Consider the following 17,711-nt stretch of genomic DNA (forward strand, 5'->3'; position numbering starts at 1 on the left):
CATCACATCTCATACAGCTTAGACCACTGAAATGTGTTAAAAAGTAACAACTTCTCAGTAAATACTTAAGAAAAAATTTAAGAAAAAACAATATTGTAACTTCACCCACTACTGGAACAAAGTTGAAAGAAAATAATACTGTATAGTAGTCAAAGTTTATCTGCTCTAATATGAAATAAGCTAGACAAAGAAATCCTGTCATTTAAACCAGGGGCTTGTGTTGCATTCAATAATACTTGCCAATAAACTTCCCTGGTCTCCAAAAAGGCTGACCAGTTGCCTCCCTGTGGGTTACAATAAACTTTCTCCAACACAAAAAATAAATTTATTACAATTAATGTATATACTAGCATGTTTCGCTAAGGTATTAGAAATTTTTTTTTGTTTTAATAGCGTGACAATGCTGATATATTCTGGATTTGAAACTTGCTCACTTGTTAGCCGTTCTCACACAGGTGTCTGGAAAGTTGGATGCTTGTAATTTAATTCAGAAAGCAGAGAATAACCGCAATGGAGGATCTGGTAATTCGTGTGGTGTTCCATCTTGCACCTATGCCGCAGTTGTGAACGGGGAGCAGTGCCATTCTAGTCAAACTTTAATTAATGATTTCTTCTAATCCTGTTCCCTGTAGAGTGAGTGGCAACAGTGGTCCAATAAGGGATTGGTTCAATAAAGACTTCTCATTGACTTTTGAAAAGAATTATGAACGTGCTGCAATGGATTCCGGTGAGTCTTTAAGCCAGAAACTTTATAGACTTGAAAAATGACTTATAATATTGTGGACTACAGTTAGACAATGCTTATTTTCAGAAATCTATAGCACTGCAGCATGTACCCAATGGGCTTGACTTTTTAGTTCACTAATGGGTTAAGGTCCGGTTCTATTTTACACCATGATTTATTAGACCTTTTTGAATTCATGCAGATATCTATTAAAGATAACTTATGAACATTAAAAGGACTTAAGCAAGACATTTTCATTCTGCAAAAGGAAATCTAACAGGATTCATTATTTTCCTTGTTTGAGGATACTTATTGTAAAATTTTTCAACGTGTGGACCAACATTCTAATGATATTGTTAAATGGAAACAACATAAACTCTAGAGGGATCAGCAGGATTATGATAATAGGAAAGCATATCCTATCCTTTGCAGCAAATTTGTCAGTGATGAAGCTTGAAGGAAACCCATGGTCAAGGACATGGGACCAATATGGAATTGTTGGAGGAAGTGGAGGCACAGGAGCCATGCCAATGGCATTTTAAAAGTGGGCATTCTTATTTTATTAAGAAGAACATTCCCAAGGGTCAAATGATATGCACATCCAGAATGACCACTAGGGATGACGATTTTTTACAAGAAGTAAAAACTGTGATCGAGATGTTTAAAGTTAGGGGTTATAAAGAAGAATTATTATATGATACAGCGTTGTAGGTTTATGAAAAAAGAACAACATTGTATATTACTATTTTAAAGAATAGTTGTACACTGACTAATATATCAGTTATTAGAAGCACAAATTATAATAATAATATAAAAAACTCCAGTTTTAAAATGGATATGTCAGTTGATTCAAAAGTTACTGAAAGAATTATTATGGGTAACTGGAAAGTGTTAAAAGTAATCAAAAATTATGGAATATTGTTGGACCACATCCTGGTTTTATGTATCACAAAATAAAAAGTTTTAAGAACATGTTAGTAACCTTGGATACTGTCAAAAATGTGCTCCGAGTCAAAAAGAGAATGGAATGTTTAAGTATGGATCTTGCAAAACATGCAGATTTATAAATGTTACGAAATGTATTTATTTAGAGCACATGGATTATAACATTTATATAAAAGAAAGGTAGAACTGTAAAACTACAGGATTGGTTTATCTTGCCATATGCTCTGGTTGTCCTAGTTTTTATGTAGGAATGACCACACGTAGTCTAGAAAAAACGTATAAAGGAACATTTGTATACTATTAAGGTTAGAGATTTAAAAAATGCTTTGTATAAACATTCCAGCACTTGTTCTACATATAAAAAACTTTTATTTTCAGTATTAGAATGTTGTAGTACTGACCTTCGAGGTGGAAGTGTGAAGAATCAATTAGAAAGTCCTGAGGCCAAGTGGCAAGTAAAATTAAATGCCTATACATTTCCTGGATTATATGAAAATGTCAATATAAAATGTTTCTTAAGGGCTAAGAGGTTAAAAGTGTTATAGGACTGTCAATTACAAAAGTCATTTTATAATGTGTAGTAAATTGTTTATTAGTTTACATTTTTTGGTTTTAGGTAAATTTATTATTTTTATGTTATTTGATAAGGAATGTTAATTAATTAATTAATTAATTAATTAATTAATTAATTGTATAACTGAATATAATTAACCTGTTTTGTACTAGGCTTCGATATATAAAAATGAGGGTGAAATTGTAACTTATTCTGAAGAAGTCTGTTGACAAAGTGTATTAAACAATTTTGGCGCTATATTGTGTGGGCTTATTTATAGCACTTTTTATGGCTTTGTTGGTCCTAGTGGTGGTGTGTTTTTTGGTTTTTCGTCTATCATTCACCATTTTTGAGTTTGTTAAATCTATTGAAAATACATAAACCAAAATATCCTGCTGGCCAGCCTTTATACACCCACTCTGTAGCTAGACTCTGGAACTCTCTTCCTCTCACTGTTAGAGCCACCCCTCATATTGCTCCTTTTAAAACTTTCTTACATAACTATCTCTCACTTCCATTTTGAATTGTAACTGCTCTATACTCCCTGCATTTAAAGCCTAACAGTATTCCTTCCTCACTCCTCCTATTTTAAACCCACCTTACACTAGCCTTTAACTATCATATAACCTTGTTACTCTTACTCATATTCCTATAACAAATTTTATCTTCACATTTGTATCTTCTATTTCCTTTTCCCTTGTATTCTCAATTTCCTGTACTTCTCCCTGTTTTTCTCTTTATCTGTACCTATACATGCACTATTTCTCCCTCTCAAAATGCTCTTGCATATTTCCCTTCTCCTCTAATTCTATCCCTTTACCTTCACCTCTCCCCCCAATGATATATTTTCATATCCTTGACTTCTATGTATGTACCTCCTAAGTGTCATGCATGATTTTCATTTTCATAATTTTGTAAACCTCTGAAGTCAATTACCCTGTAATGATTATATTTTCTTTTTCTGCTATTTCACTCTGTCTTTGTATATATATATATATATATATATATATATATATATATATATACATTTATGTATGAATTCACTACTCTTTGCACCTTGAAATTTTGAGGTTAACCTGCTTGTATATATTTTAATTGTTCTAAATTATTACTTGTAGTGGAACTTTTTTCCCCAGGCCTCCACAGAAAATGGGCTCTTAAGGCCCAGTGGACTGTCCTGGTAATCAAATGCCAGTTAACTAAAATAAATAAAGAAATAAATAAGAAATGTTACCTATGCTTTTAGAACCCCTGACTATGGGTACTTCTTTAGACTATTCACTCATTCAGGTTATTAACTTACTTATGGAGCTGGTACTTAAAATAATTTTGTTATTGATGATTAAATATTTTAACAAATAGGGGGAGTAGCAATGGGGGCTTCACTGCTCCTGTTTTTGTCAATATTATTCTCTGGTGATGGGAGAAAAAACACACTTTTCCTTCACTGTTTAAAGATCATGTTATTAAATATTTGAGATACCTGGATGACATTCTAATTTTGTGGAAAGGTAATTTTAAAACAATTAATTCATTTATTGAATATATTTATTCCACCGCTACTTTTTTATCCTTTACCCACCAGATTGAGTTTGACAGATGTAATTTATTAGATGTTAAAGTATATAAAAACTATAGTGAATATATATATGAGTCCACAATTAATAGGAAGCTTACATATTCTAATAGTTTTTTTGCATTTCAACAGCTCCCACCCTTATTGGCAAAAGAAAACTTGGTCAAAGGGCAAATGATTTGTCTGTCTCTGCTTATCATGGATGATAGTGTTTTTAACAGTGAACTGATACAACTTAAGCAAATGTTTCTTGACAGAGAGTACCCTGCCACTATGATAGATGAATTGATTACCTTTATACAGGAGCACAGGCATACCCAATATAGGTCACTTCTATGTGGTTTGGAATTATCTATTAAGAACAAGGGGCTAGATAGTAAGTTATTTAACTCCATGGTGATGTCTTACCACCACAATAAAGGGGCTATTAGTGCCATTCTTGTCAACAACTGGACCCATGACTTTGGATTGTTTGGGATCACTGAAAAACTGGAGATCACCCAAAAATTGTATACAAAAAGGTCAGGAGTATCAAGCATATTCTTGAAGGCCACAAATATAAACCCCCATATACAACCTTGTGTTAATGGTATGAAAAAGTGTGGTTCCTGTAAGCAATGTCGATTTATCAACTAGATACCCAACATAGTGGTGGACAATTACCCCAAGGTAATTAGAATAGAAGGCTGCTATGACTGTCGATCCAGTAGTGTGGTCTGCTTAGCAACATGTCTAGCCTGTCCAGCTTTCTACATTGGAAAAACTGAAAAAGTTTGAAATGCAGGATATATCAGCATTGTTATGCTACTAAAACAAAAAAAAATTCTAATGCCTTAGCGAAACATGCTAGTATATTCATTAGTTTAAAAAATATTTTTTGTGTGCTGGAGAAGATTTATTGTAACCCACAGGGAGGCAATTGGTCAGCCTTTTTGGAGACCAGAGAAGTTTATTGGCAGCTATTACTGAATGCAACACAAGCCCCTCATCTAAATAACAGTATTTCTTTGTGTAGTTTACTTCATATTAGAGCAAATAAACTTTGAACACTATATTGTATTACTTGATTTCAATTTTGTTCTAGTAATGGGTGAAGTTGCAACATTGTTTTTTTCTTAAGTGTTTACTGGGAAGTTGTTACTTTTTAACACATTTCAGTGGTTTAAGCTGTATGAGATTTGCTATCTCTTTACTTTTCAGCTTTTACTACATTAAGCATTGTGACTGGTCAATTCACGTTTTAAAAGATTGTGGCTTTTAATTGTATTTAATCTTAAGAAATTCTACTTAATAAAGAACAAAAACACTCATCTTTATAATATTTTTTGTTTCATTCTTTGTGGAAAGGTTTTTAATATTTTGGTTTGATTTATTTACTGCAAGGAATATAAAACAAATAAACACTCATTTAAGAACCTGGATGAAAGGTAGGTGAGTTTTCTTTGAGCAAGGTTATTATAACTACTGCCTCACCATGGGGAAATCACCTTCTTGACCGTGGTATTCCACCTACCCATCAGTGTGAACCTTGGCTTTCGATGATTGTCACTATTAAATGACACCCTGACCCCATGAGCAAAAATGGGAAAAGGGGTTGTGGATGGATGGATGGATTATAACTACTACCTATGCAACCATAAAAAGAGATGAACCATCATAAGCATCTTTCAAAATCTTTTTGGCAAATGGCACTGAAATTGAGTTAGTTCACCACACCAAACTATTTGGAGTCATAATAGATGACAATCTTAAATTTGACCTCCACATCCAAAGTAATATCAAGAAAACCCAGGAAAAACTAGGCATGCTATACAGACACAAGCATTTATTTATTTATTATTTATTTCCAGTTTGATTACCGGGGAAGTCCACTGGGACCAGAGAGCCCGTTTTCAGTGGAGGCCCAGGGAAAAAAGCTCCATGAAACAGATTACAGTAAAGATAGCAGTCCAATAACAATAAAAGTACAAGTACAAATACATATCAAATAATACAAAGCATGAGCAATATTGCCCATAGTGGAAAAATATCGTGCAGATGCATTTCAACAAATTAACACAGTTAAAGTCAAAAGTCAAAAGTTATTTACAATATTTACAGAGTGTGAGAGATCATATGGGAATTAACTATTGCTATAGAAGGCTATTTTCTGAGGCATTTTCTGAGCACAACCACAAAAATTACTCTAGTCAAAATCTAACCTTCAACTCTCCCTACTCTATGGGGCCCGCAGTTCTAATAAATTAACAATCACCCATAAAAAACAAACCTGAAAGTTGCTACAAGAAAATTGCCAAGCTTGCTACTAATGCACCCCCCCCCCTTTACCCATCACTGTAAAAATCTTCATACCCTTAGCTGGCTGGAACACCACCTCCACCTTACCTACATTTGACTTATAAAAATATTCTTTCTTCTCGTTTGGCTCTTTCTACTTCCATTCCTTTCCTTCACTCATATGCCCTCCTCCTCCTACAACTCTCTGTTCTCTTCCTTTCATCCCCTGCTTCTACCTTCCCACTTGCCCCTCCCTCTCCTTCTTTACCTGACCCCCACCTCCAGAATCATTATAGCTATGCCACTACCTGTGGCACCATTTTTAAAAGGCCCTTCCTTATCCTTTCCACACCTGTACGGCCCTAGGCTGCTGGCTTTGTTTCTTGGTAAGTGATTTATCTGGACTGTAATTACTAGTAAGCTAGTCTTATAGTCGATGTTGAATGTATGATTATTTATCTGTACACCTCTATATATGAAGTGTCTGGATGTTCCTAATGCTCATTTCCTAGGATTATGTATTTAGCGGCTATTCCACATTGCCCTGGTGATTTGCAATCTTTGCGCTAGTCCTGATAGTCCAGGCTGTTACAGTGAACACAATAAACACAGCCTCTATACTGTTTCTCAGTTTTACTAGTCATAGATCATTACTGTTAGGTGTTTTTAGTTGCTGGCGCTAAGTACCATTAACACATAGGTTTATCTGGGCATTTCTGTGTCCGCTGTAAATAGCATGTGGACAGTATTCTGATAATGGGTCACGTACTGAATGTGGTCTGACTATAGGAGTTGCTGGTCAATGTCAGTGTTTGCTGTTCATTGCATGCTGAACACATTGCTTTCGGGCCGTTGCTTGCATTATTGAACTAAACTCTACATTGCACTAGGTTTAATCTCCTCCTAAAACCCTCTACATGTGTTACAGTATTTGGTGCGTGGCATTGCCTGTATAGATAGTGTTGTTAATACTGCAGCTTGCTAGTAAGACTCCTGTAACTGCTGCCTTTTTACTGTTTTTATAAATGCTAAACAGTTGCTGTTCACTTAAATCTCTCCAAGTTGTATGTCTGCTGCTGAACCTTGTGTGACTGGTATTTCCGGTTCCACTCTTCAAGATTACAACTGCTATCTGCTCATACCTGAGCGCTTCTGTTTTAGGACAGTGAGTTTGTTATCTTCTTCCAAAGTGTACATGATTAGCTGCAAACTGTAATTTTGCCACTGAACCTTATGTAACCAGTAATTCAGGTTCCATTTTAAAAGGTTAAAACTGCTATCTGCTCGTACCTGAGTGTTGCTATAATAGGACTGTGTTTTCTTATTTTTTTGCTCTCAGGGTGTACATGTTTTTGCTGCCAAAGTGTAATGTTTTCGACTGCTTGTTTATTATCATGATTACCTCTGCTTTAAATGCCTATTTTGACCTGGTTCCTCTCTGTTCCTAGTGTCTGCATGCTCTCACCTCCACTATGAACCCATCTCTAGGTTACCCGCCATTTTTTCTACATTGACCCTTTCTTAATTAAAGTATTTACCTCTATGCTAGTAATACATATAGTTATTTTCTGTAAAGTTTTACCTGTCTGTTCCTTTTCTTTACAGCTCAAATACAGCCGTGCTACCCCTGGTGCCTCCCTCTATTCAACTAAACTCCAGGCTTCCAGCCTCTGCATTGAACCTCCTAAAGGAGATTCCTGCAGTGCTTCCTATCCACACCAACATACCCACTATCTAGGATTTATTAAGTGTATGTAACCCTGTGTTATAAACTAAAGTCCCTGTAGTGCTTTGTCTACTGTTATACTTCACCAAGCGTAACTTCGCTAGCAGCCTAATATAGCCATATAAGCACCTTATTCTCCTGGCCCTTTTCCTACTCCCTTATCTGCCTGTCCTTATCCTGTAGTTTGATCTTAGTCTGGCCACTAGCTGGCAGCATGCTCCCTCACTGACCCCATAACCAATGTTAATATTCCTGTCATTCTATTTCTAGCGAATTACATAGTCCCAGCCAAACCATAGCTAGCCTACAGCTGTGTCTATAAGGATAACCTGTGAATGGTTCCTTACCCCCAGTGAACTTCTTGTTTATCTTTTAATCTAAATACATAAGGACCCCGTCCCCTACCCCTGTTGCCTTCCTTACCTTCTAACTGGCTCCCTGCTTACTAATTGTTCCTTGCTGGCTGGTCTTCTTTCTTCTCCTTTGTCTCTACCTGCTCCATTCGCCCTACGGGCTCACTCTGCTCCCCTACCCTGCCCCCAATTCCCACCCACCCCCACTACTCCTATACTTACTCTAGCCAATACTCCCCTTCCCTTCCCTTCCTCTCAGCCAATCCAGTCACATCTCTTCATTATACCCTCCACTTCCCATCCTCCAAGACTTAGTCCCCTCCCCTTCCTCTCAGCCAATCCAGTCACATCTCCACATTATCTCCTCCCCTTTCCATCCTCCAAGACTTAATCACCCCTCCCCCATCCCAAACCATAAGGTCCTATATTCACTTCTATACTCCTCCCTCTTACACTCTCACAGTCCCCCTGACATCCAACTACTTCCTTTATACCTAACTTCCAACTATTCATTTTTACTTGAATCACACCATGCTTTCTCCACTGTCTCAAACCCTTCTCATCCCCTCCTTCAGCTTACTTCTTCTAATTCCTCTATGCCATGCTACCTCTTATAGCTCTTACAATCTATCTCCTTCTTTCCTATCCCCCACCGCCACCCCCAGCACCCATCCTCACCCTACCAGATCTCTCTTTCATACTATATCCTCCTCACTAGTTCAACCTAACCCACTTCACTGCTTCAAACTAAAACTTCTACCCTCCTCAATAAAAATTCACATACCTAAAGCAATATTGCACTTCCCACAAAACTCAAGGAGCAAACCCAACCCCCTGCTCCCATCCCCCTTTGATTGCCTATGTTTAGCAGGAGACATACACCCCAAGCCCGAACTGAATACCAGCAACAACCCAACTCCCCCTATCACAACTAATATTACCAGCTCTAAATATGTCAAACTCCTAACCATCAATGCCCAGAGTCTAAAAAACAAAATAGCCCACTTCCATGCCTGGCTATTCCATGCCTACCTGACATAGTAGCTGTCTCTGAAACATGGCTAAAACCCAACATTTCTGATTCTGAAATCCTACCCCCTGGGTTTCAAGCTCTCAGATATGACCACCAAGATAGGAAAGGAGGAGGAGTAGCCTTAATCTACTCTTGCCTACTCTCCATCACTCCCTACCAAAATCCTATTCCTCAGTTCAACAATGACAAATTAGTCATAGAAATACTCAAGATAAATAACTATAAAAGCATTTGTGTTATAGCCCTCTATATCCCCCTGGAAACAATACGGGTACACTTGAAGAAATTCTTCTATGGGCCTCAACTAATATTAAACTTGAAACATACATATTAGGAGATGTAAACATCGACTGGAACAAAATTAATAACAATAATCCCTCCATATCTATCAATCTATTCAATTTCACTCAACTTACAAATGCCATTACTAGACCCAATACAAATAACTCCCCAGGCTCCATACTTGACTGGATCCTAGTCTCTCACCCAAATAAAATCTCCCACACTGGCACATTACCAGACTCCATTAGTGATCACTTGCCAGCCTTCATCCATAGAGCAACCCCCTCCACTCCTCACCTACACCAATATATCCATACACGAAACCTCACAAACTTTAACCCCGCAACTTTCTCCAATTCTCTCAAACTAATAAACTGGGACAATCTAAAAACTCTTCCTCTAGACAACACCATTGAATTCTTCAACTCAACCTTCTTAAATACCCTTAACTCCCAAGCCCCTCCAAGAACAAAACTTATAAAACCCAATTCCGCCCCATGGTGTACTAAAGATACCAAAGCACTTATGCAACAAACGGGCAAGACCTGGAAACTTTACCATCACAATAAGCACCCTGACACCCTTCTTAAATATAAACAACGACACAACCAAGCCAAAAAGCATATTGTACAGGATAAAAAAATCATACTATACCAAACTCCAGTCTAATCATTCCAAGAACCCCAAACAATTTTGGAACTCCATCAACTCTCTTCTCAACTCAGGTACTAAAAGAATCCTTGCCCTGACACTAGTAAATCTGAACCAGCAATAGCTACTCTATTCAACTCCTTCTTTACAAACTCCATAGCAGAACTCACCAAGACCTTCCCAAACAACTCCTCCCCTCAACTCAAACCCTATCCCCAATCTCCCATCCCTAACACTTCTCCCATATTTCATCTCAAACCCATCTCCACCTCATATATAAAAAAAACTTTTCTCTAAGCTTAACCATGCTCCAATGCCCCTGACAACATCCCCTCACTCTTTCTAAAATTTGCAGCAGATGGTATCACCATCCCCATTAGCACTCTCATTAACAGATCCATACAGAAATCATATGTCCCCAAACTGTGGTGTGCAGCCTTCATCCTACCCCTCCATAAAGGAGGCAAAAATAATAACATCTCCAACTTCCGACCCATAGCCATTCACTCCCCAATTTCAAAAATTCTTGAGAAATGCATCCACCTCCAGCTCATGCCTTTCTTACAAATAACCAACTCCTCACCCCAACACAACATGGGTTCTGCCCTGGCCATAGCACAATAACTGCTCTTTTCTCTTTCCTAGACATAGTAAACCATGCCTGCGACTCTGGAGAACTTGTATCCACAGTCCTCCTTGAACCCTCCAAGGCTTTTGATATAGTCTGCCATAACCCGCTCATAAACCACCTTTCTAATCTTAATCTCTCACAAAACACCCTTACCTGGTTCAGCAGCTACCTTTCTGACAGATCTCAGGCCATGAAATGGAAAACTGGCACCTCAGCCTTCCTTCCTACACCAACCGGAGTACCCCAGGGATCGATACTCGGCCGAATGCTCTTTAATATCTTTATTAATGATTTCCATGCAGCCATTCATAACACTAAGATAGTACAATATGCAGATGACTCAACTTTAGTTTGCTCTGCTTCTAACCTCCCCGAGCTCCAAACAAAAACGCAAACTGCCTTCTCAACTACTGAGAACTGGATGCTTCAAAATCACCTTTCTCTGAATGCCAACAAATCTAAAATTCTGCTATTCTCTCCCTCAAAATCACAAAAAACGCCTACAATTCAATACCCATATTCAGCTAAATATTAAGAAAACACATCAGATACTTGGCATGCTGAACAGAAACTCACATTTTCTCTCCCCTTCTATAACACAGACCCTCATCACTACCTACTTACTACCATCACTGATGTATGGTGCTCCCCTACTAACCAACCTATCTTCCTCTATCTCTTCTAAACTGGAAACCTGTTACAACAAAATCTCAAAATTCGCCACTAAATCCAAATATTCCACCCACCACTGTATACCTATCCACCTGCTGCAATGGCTAGAACTTCCTAACTACCTTGACTACCTCCAACTCACTACAGCCCACAAGCTTATTTTTAAACCAACTAAGTGCCCAGCACTAACAAACATTTTACCATCATACACCCCACACAGAACTCTAAGATCTTCCCACCAAAATCTAAATTTCTGTATACAAACCAAATCATCCCACTGGTCAGCTTCTCATATCCTTTTCCTTAGCCAAAAAATGGAATTCACTCCCTCCTTCTCTAAGACTTTCTGAAAACTTTGAACACTTCAAAACCCAGCTCCATTCCTACTTCTCCTATAATTGGAAATATCTACTTAACCTGCTTATTACATGAATACATTCATCACACATAAGGTACCTTCCACCTTTACCCTCCTGTTTAGGGGATTAGTCTTATTTACTGCCTTCTTACAAATGTTATTTTTATACCATTCACAGATTATTTAAAACCTCTGTACAATTTTACTCTGTACTACTTGTTCTCTAATCTGTAAGTATGTAAATATGTATTGTATATTTTGCTGTTGCTGGTCCCAAGCCCAGATAAATGGGGAGGGTTGTGTCAGGAAGGGCATCCAGCGTAAAACTTCGCCAAATCATTTCATGCAGACACCAGTAAATATTTCCATACCGGATCGGTCGAGGCCCGGGTTAACAACGACCGCCACCAGTACAGTTAGCGAACAGGGTGCTGCTGTAAATTGGGCTACTGTTGGCTGAAGGAAGAGAGGAGAAAGGCTAGGACTGTGGTAGTGAGGGTCGGAACTTTAAATGTTGGCAGTATGACGGGTATAGGGAGAGAGCTAGCTGATATGATGGACAGAAGGAAGGTTGGTATATTGTGTGTGCAAGAGACCGGATGGAAGGGGAGTAAGGCTAGGTGTATCGGAGGTGGGTTCAAATTGTTTTATCATGGTGTGGATGGGAGGAGAAATGGCGTAGGAGTTATTCTGAAGGAACAGTATGCTAAGAGTGTTTTGGAGGTGAAAAGAGTGTTGGATAGAGTGATGTTTATGAAGCTGGAAATTGATGGTGTAATGATGAACATTGTTATTGCATATGCTCCACAAGTTGGGTGTGCAATGAATGAGAAAGAAAAATTTTGGAGTAAATTGGATGAAGTGGTGATGACTGTACCGAAGGGTGAGAGAGTGGTGATTGGAGCAGATTTCAATGGGCATGTTGGTGAAGGGAAGAGAAGGGATGAGGAAGTGATGGGTAGGTATGGTGTTAAACAAAGGAATGCAGAAGGTCAGATGGTAGTGGAGTTTGCGAAAAGGATGGAAATGGCTGTGGTGAATATGTATTTTAACAAGAGGGAGGAGCATAGGGTGACATACAAGAGTGGAGGAAGATGCACACAGGATTATATCTTATGTAGGAGGGCCAGTTTGAAGGAGATTGGAGACTGTAAAGTGGTGACCAGAGAAAGTGTAGTTAGGCAGCATAGGATGGTGGTTTGTTGGATGACGTTGGTGATCAAGAAGAGGAGGAGGAGTGTGAGGGCAGCACCAAGGATCAAATGGTGGAAATTGAAAAAGGGTAATTGTGAAGTGGAGTTCAGGGATGAGTTAAGACAGGCACTGGGTGGCAGTGAAGAGTTACCAAATAGCTGGGTAACTACAGCAGAGCTTAAGGGAGACGGCTAGAAAGGTGCTTGGTATCACATCTGGATAGAGGAAGGATGACAAGGAGACATAGTGGTGGAATGAGGAAGTACAGGAGAGTATGCAGACAAAGAGGTTGGCAAAGAAGAAGTGGGATTGTCAGAGAGATGAAGAAAGTAGACAGGAGTATAAGGAGATGAGGTGCATGGCAAAGAGAGAGGTGGCGAAGGCTAAGGATAAGGCATATGAAGAGTTGTATGAAAGGTTGGACACTAAGGAGGGAGAAAAGGACCTGTACCAATTGGCTAGACAGAGAGACTGAGCTAGGAAAGATGTGCAGCAGGTAAAGGTGATAAAGGATAATGAGAGAAACATACTCACAAGTGAGGAGAGTGTGTTGAGGAGATGGAAAGAGTACTTTGAGTGGTTGATGAATGAATAGAATGAGAGGGAGAGAAGGTTGGATGATGTAGGGATAGTGAATCATGAAGTACAATGGATTAGCAAGGAGGAAGTAATGATTGCTATGAACAGAATGAAGAATGGAAAGGCTGTTGGCCCAGATGACATACCTGTGGAAGCATGGAGATGTTTAGGTGAAATGGCAGTGGAGTTTTTAACCAGATTGTTTAATGAAATCTTGGAAAGTGAGAGGATGCCTGAGGAATGGAGAAAAAGTATTTTGGTACTAATTTTTAAGTATAAGGGTGATGTGCAGAGCTGTAGTAACTACAGAGGGATTAAATTGATCAGTCACAGCATGAAGTTATGGGAAAGAGTAGTGGAAGCTAGGTTAAGAAGGGACGTGATGATTAGTGATCAGCAGTATGGTTTCATGCTGGCAAAGAGCACTACAGATGTGATGTTTGCTCTGAGAGTGTTGATGGAGAGGTACAGAGAATGTCAGAAGGAGTTGCATTGTGTTTTTGTAGAATTAGAGAAAACATATGACAGGGTGCCTAGAGATGAGTTGTGGTATTGTATGAAGAAGTCAGGAGTGTCAGAGAAGTATGTAAGAGTGGTACAGGTTATGTACGAGGGTAGTGTGGCAGCGGTGAGGTCTGCGGTGGGAGTGACGGATGTGTTTAAGGTGGAGGTGGGATTACATCAAGGATCAGCTCTTAGCCCTTTCTTATTTGCAATGGTGATGGACAGGTTGACAGATGAGTCCCCGTGGACTATGATGTTTGCAGATGATATTGTGATCTGTAGTGAGAGTAGGGAACAGGTGGAGGAGACCCTGGAGAGATGGAGATATGCTCTAGAGAGAAGAGGAATGAAGGTCAGCAGGACTAAGACAGAATATATGTGTGTGAATGAGAGGGAGGATAGAGGAATGGTGAGGATGCAAGGAATAGAGGTGGCAAAGGTGGATGAGTTTAAATACTTGGGGTCAATAGTTCAGAGTAACAGTGAGTGTGGAACAGAGGTGAAGAAGAGAGTACAGGCAGGATGGAGTGGGTGGAGAAGAGTGTCAGGAGTGATTTGTGACAGATGAGTACCTGTAAGAGTGAAAGGGAAGGTCTACAAGAGGGTAGTGAGACCAGCTATGTTATATTGGTTGGAGACAGTGGCATTGACAAAAAGGCAGGAGTTTAAGCTGGATGTGGCAGAGTTAAAGATGTTAAGATTTGCACTGGGTGTGACGAGGGTGGACAGGATTAGGAATAAGTATATCAAAGGGTCAGCCAAGATTGGAAGGTTTGGAGACAAAGCCAGAGAGGCAAGATTACATTAGTTTGGACATGTGCTGAGGAGGGATGCTGAGTATATTGGGAAAAAGATGCTAAGGATGAAGCTACCAGGTAACAGGAAAAGAAGAAGGCCTAAGATAAGGTTTATGGATGTGGTGAGAGAGGATATGCAGGTGGTTGGTGTGACACAGCAAGATGCAGTGGACAGGAAAAAATGAAAACAGGTGATCCGCTGTGGCGACCCCTAATGGGAACAGCCGAAAGAAGATGATGATGACTTTGCTTAGTTTTCTGTATAATATTACAATTTGCTTAATTGGTACTATTTCTACTATGTACTATGGAGCTTTTCTCCCCGGGCCTCCATTGAAAACGGGCTCCTTGAGCCCAGTGGACCTCCCCGGTCATCAAACTGGAAATAAATAAATAAATATAAAATTATACACAAACCATCAGCCTGCCCATCTCTTACCCCTTTAATCAACATATATTTCCCTAAAAGAACTCTCAGGTCAGAAGACAAACCACTTCTCACCATAAATAAACCAAATAAATCCCCTGGACAAAATGTATACTCATACTCAGTAGCAATAATTGGAACTCCTTACCACTAACAACCAGAACAATTTCTAACCTACCCACCTTTAAATGCTCCCTAAAGGAATACTTTACAAAATCATGGACCTGCTCCTGTGCCAGTCCTGGCTGAACTTACTAACTGTACTTCACTCACCCCATTCAACATAAGTCACACCTCACAACCCTCTTCAATCTCCTACTCCACTCTTTATTTTGTTTTTCCCACTAACTTACCATATCCACTTTCTCTCTGCAGACCTCTCCTCTGTCTCTTTCTCTTTCCTCCCTACTCACATAATCTACCTGAACACAGGCTACTCTGCACTCTTCTTATAATGTCCTTTTCTCTCCATCCTTACTTCCTTATATAACCCAAATATGAATACCCTCTCTCATACCAAGACATCACTCAATTTCCCCTTGCTGTCTCTAATCATGTAATCTCTAATATCTCTTTTAAATATCTAAATAGAATTGTCTCATGTCTCATTTATTGCCTATTAATCCATGTAACAAATAATAAGGATAATGGGGTTTTCCTTACAAGTTTTCTTCATCTCATGTTTTTGTTTATCATTGCAATCTACAATAAAATATATGTTCTATGTTTTTGTCATTACAATTTTTTCACTCCTATGTTTTGTAGTGTTGCATGATACTTTTGTGATTTAAAATATCTGTAATTAATTTTTTTTGATAGATTGTGATTGTGGAGCTTCTCTCCTCAGGCCTCCACTTAAAATTGTTACTTTTTGGCTCAGTTGGACTTTGCTGGTAAATAAATGTCAAACAAATAAATAAATAAATACATTAATTAATGTGTGCCCTCTGTAAGTAAGATTAGTGTATCATTTTGGTATTATCTGCTTATCTTTTAACACTGACCCAGATCTTGGCTGAAAAGGGGCCTTAGAACAACTCACTTATCCAGTTGACAAATAGATACAGGGACAGTGAAATTGCTAGATTTAAAATTCTGATCATGGACTATAAATATCCATCATTATAGGAAGAATACAGAGAACCACTGATGCAGCTAATATATGTGCCTTTTGAATGTGTGATACCATCTACTATTAAAGAATCTAAGTAAAATTTGGAGGCAATACTTTCGATTCAGATTCCAGAAGTAATGAAAAATTATAGCACACAAGAATAAAGCTTGCCTAGCACTGTGGATAATAGGACAGCTTGATTCAATTCTTTAGACAGGTGAAGCATGTTTTTGGGATGGTGATATGAAATATGCAGGCACGCAATTGTCTCTGCAGAATGTGCTGTCTCATTTTAATTTTATACTGGCGTGAAAGAAAAGCTGACAACACTTTCATTGACTGTAACAACTATAACCTGGAGAAGGTCTGATTTCATAAAAGCATAACAGCAAAATTAATGCCAAATCTGAGCGAGATCAGTGGCTCCCACTGAATCAGAAAGAATGAAAAAGACAGTCTGATGGGTTTGTGCTATTTTGTTTTTTAGAAAATAGTGCATGCTATTAAAGTACATGGACAAAATAGCCCAAATTATGAATGCTATTACTTGATGAACAGTTTCAGGATTACAGGCTTGTTTAAAATTCTGGTAATTAAAGGACAATCAAAGTAATCAAATTAAAGGATTATCAGAAAAATCATCAGCCATAAAGTAGTGCTTTTTCTGTGACAGTATAAAATTGTACTGAGATTAAATGGTTCCTTGTCACCTTAATGATGAATCATGCAACTTAAAAGACATTTGAAATGCTGACACTGATGCAATATTGGTGAGTACAGTAGTTTCAAGAGAGACAGCTGGATGAAATTATTTTCAGGAATTCCTTCTATCAGGAAAAAATGTGATATTAATTTGCCGACAAAGCAGTCAGAAATATATTGTCATTGTGCATTAAATAACCAGTGGTATTAAAATAGCACCAAACTCTTACATTCTTAGCATTGATTATGGCACATTTGTAAAATGAGTTGCTTCTTTTACTTGCCAAATGAAGAGTTTCTGTCTAACTACATTGGCAATGTGAGAAAACAGCCATTAAAATTATATTTAGATGTGCTGACATGCATACACAAACTTATAGTCAGACAAAAAGCATTGTCATGTTCTTAGTTATGTAGCTCATGGGTTTATGATTGCACATCATGCAGATGTTTTATTCATTACACCCTTTTACAATGCATAACGCTACCCTGTGGTCATAGCAGTTTTATGTGTAGGTGGGTTTTGTCAGCAAGCTATAAGTTTTTCCATGTATTTTTGTTTTGGTCCACCTTCTGATTATGAAGTTCACTCTACTGAGCACTTTCCTTACCC

Source organism: Protopterus annectens, chromosome 13.part0, assembly GCF_019279795.1.
Source record: "Protopterus annectens isolate FY-2018-M chromosome 13.part0, PAN1.0, whole genome shotgun sequence".
In the NCBI taxonomy this organism is placed as follows: Eukaryota; Metazoa; Chordata; order Ceratodontiformes; family Protopteridae; genus Protopterus; species Protopterus annectens.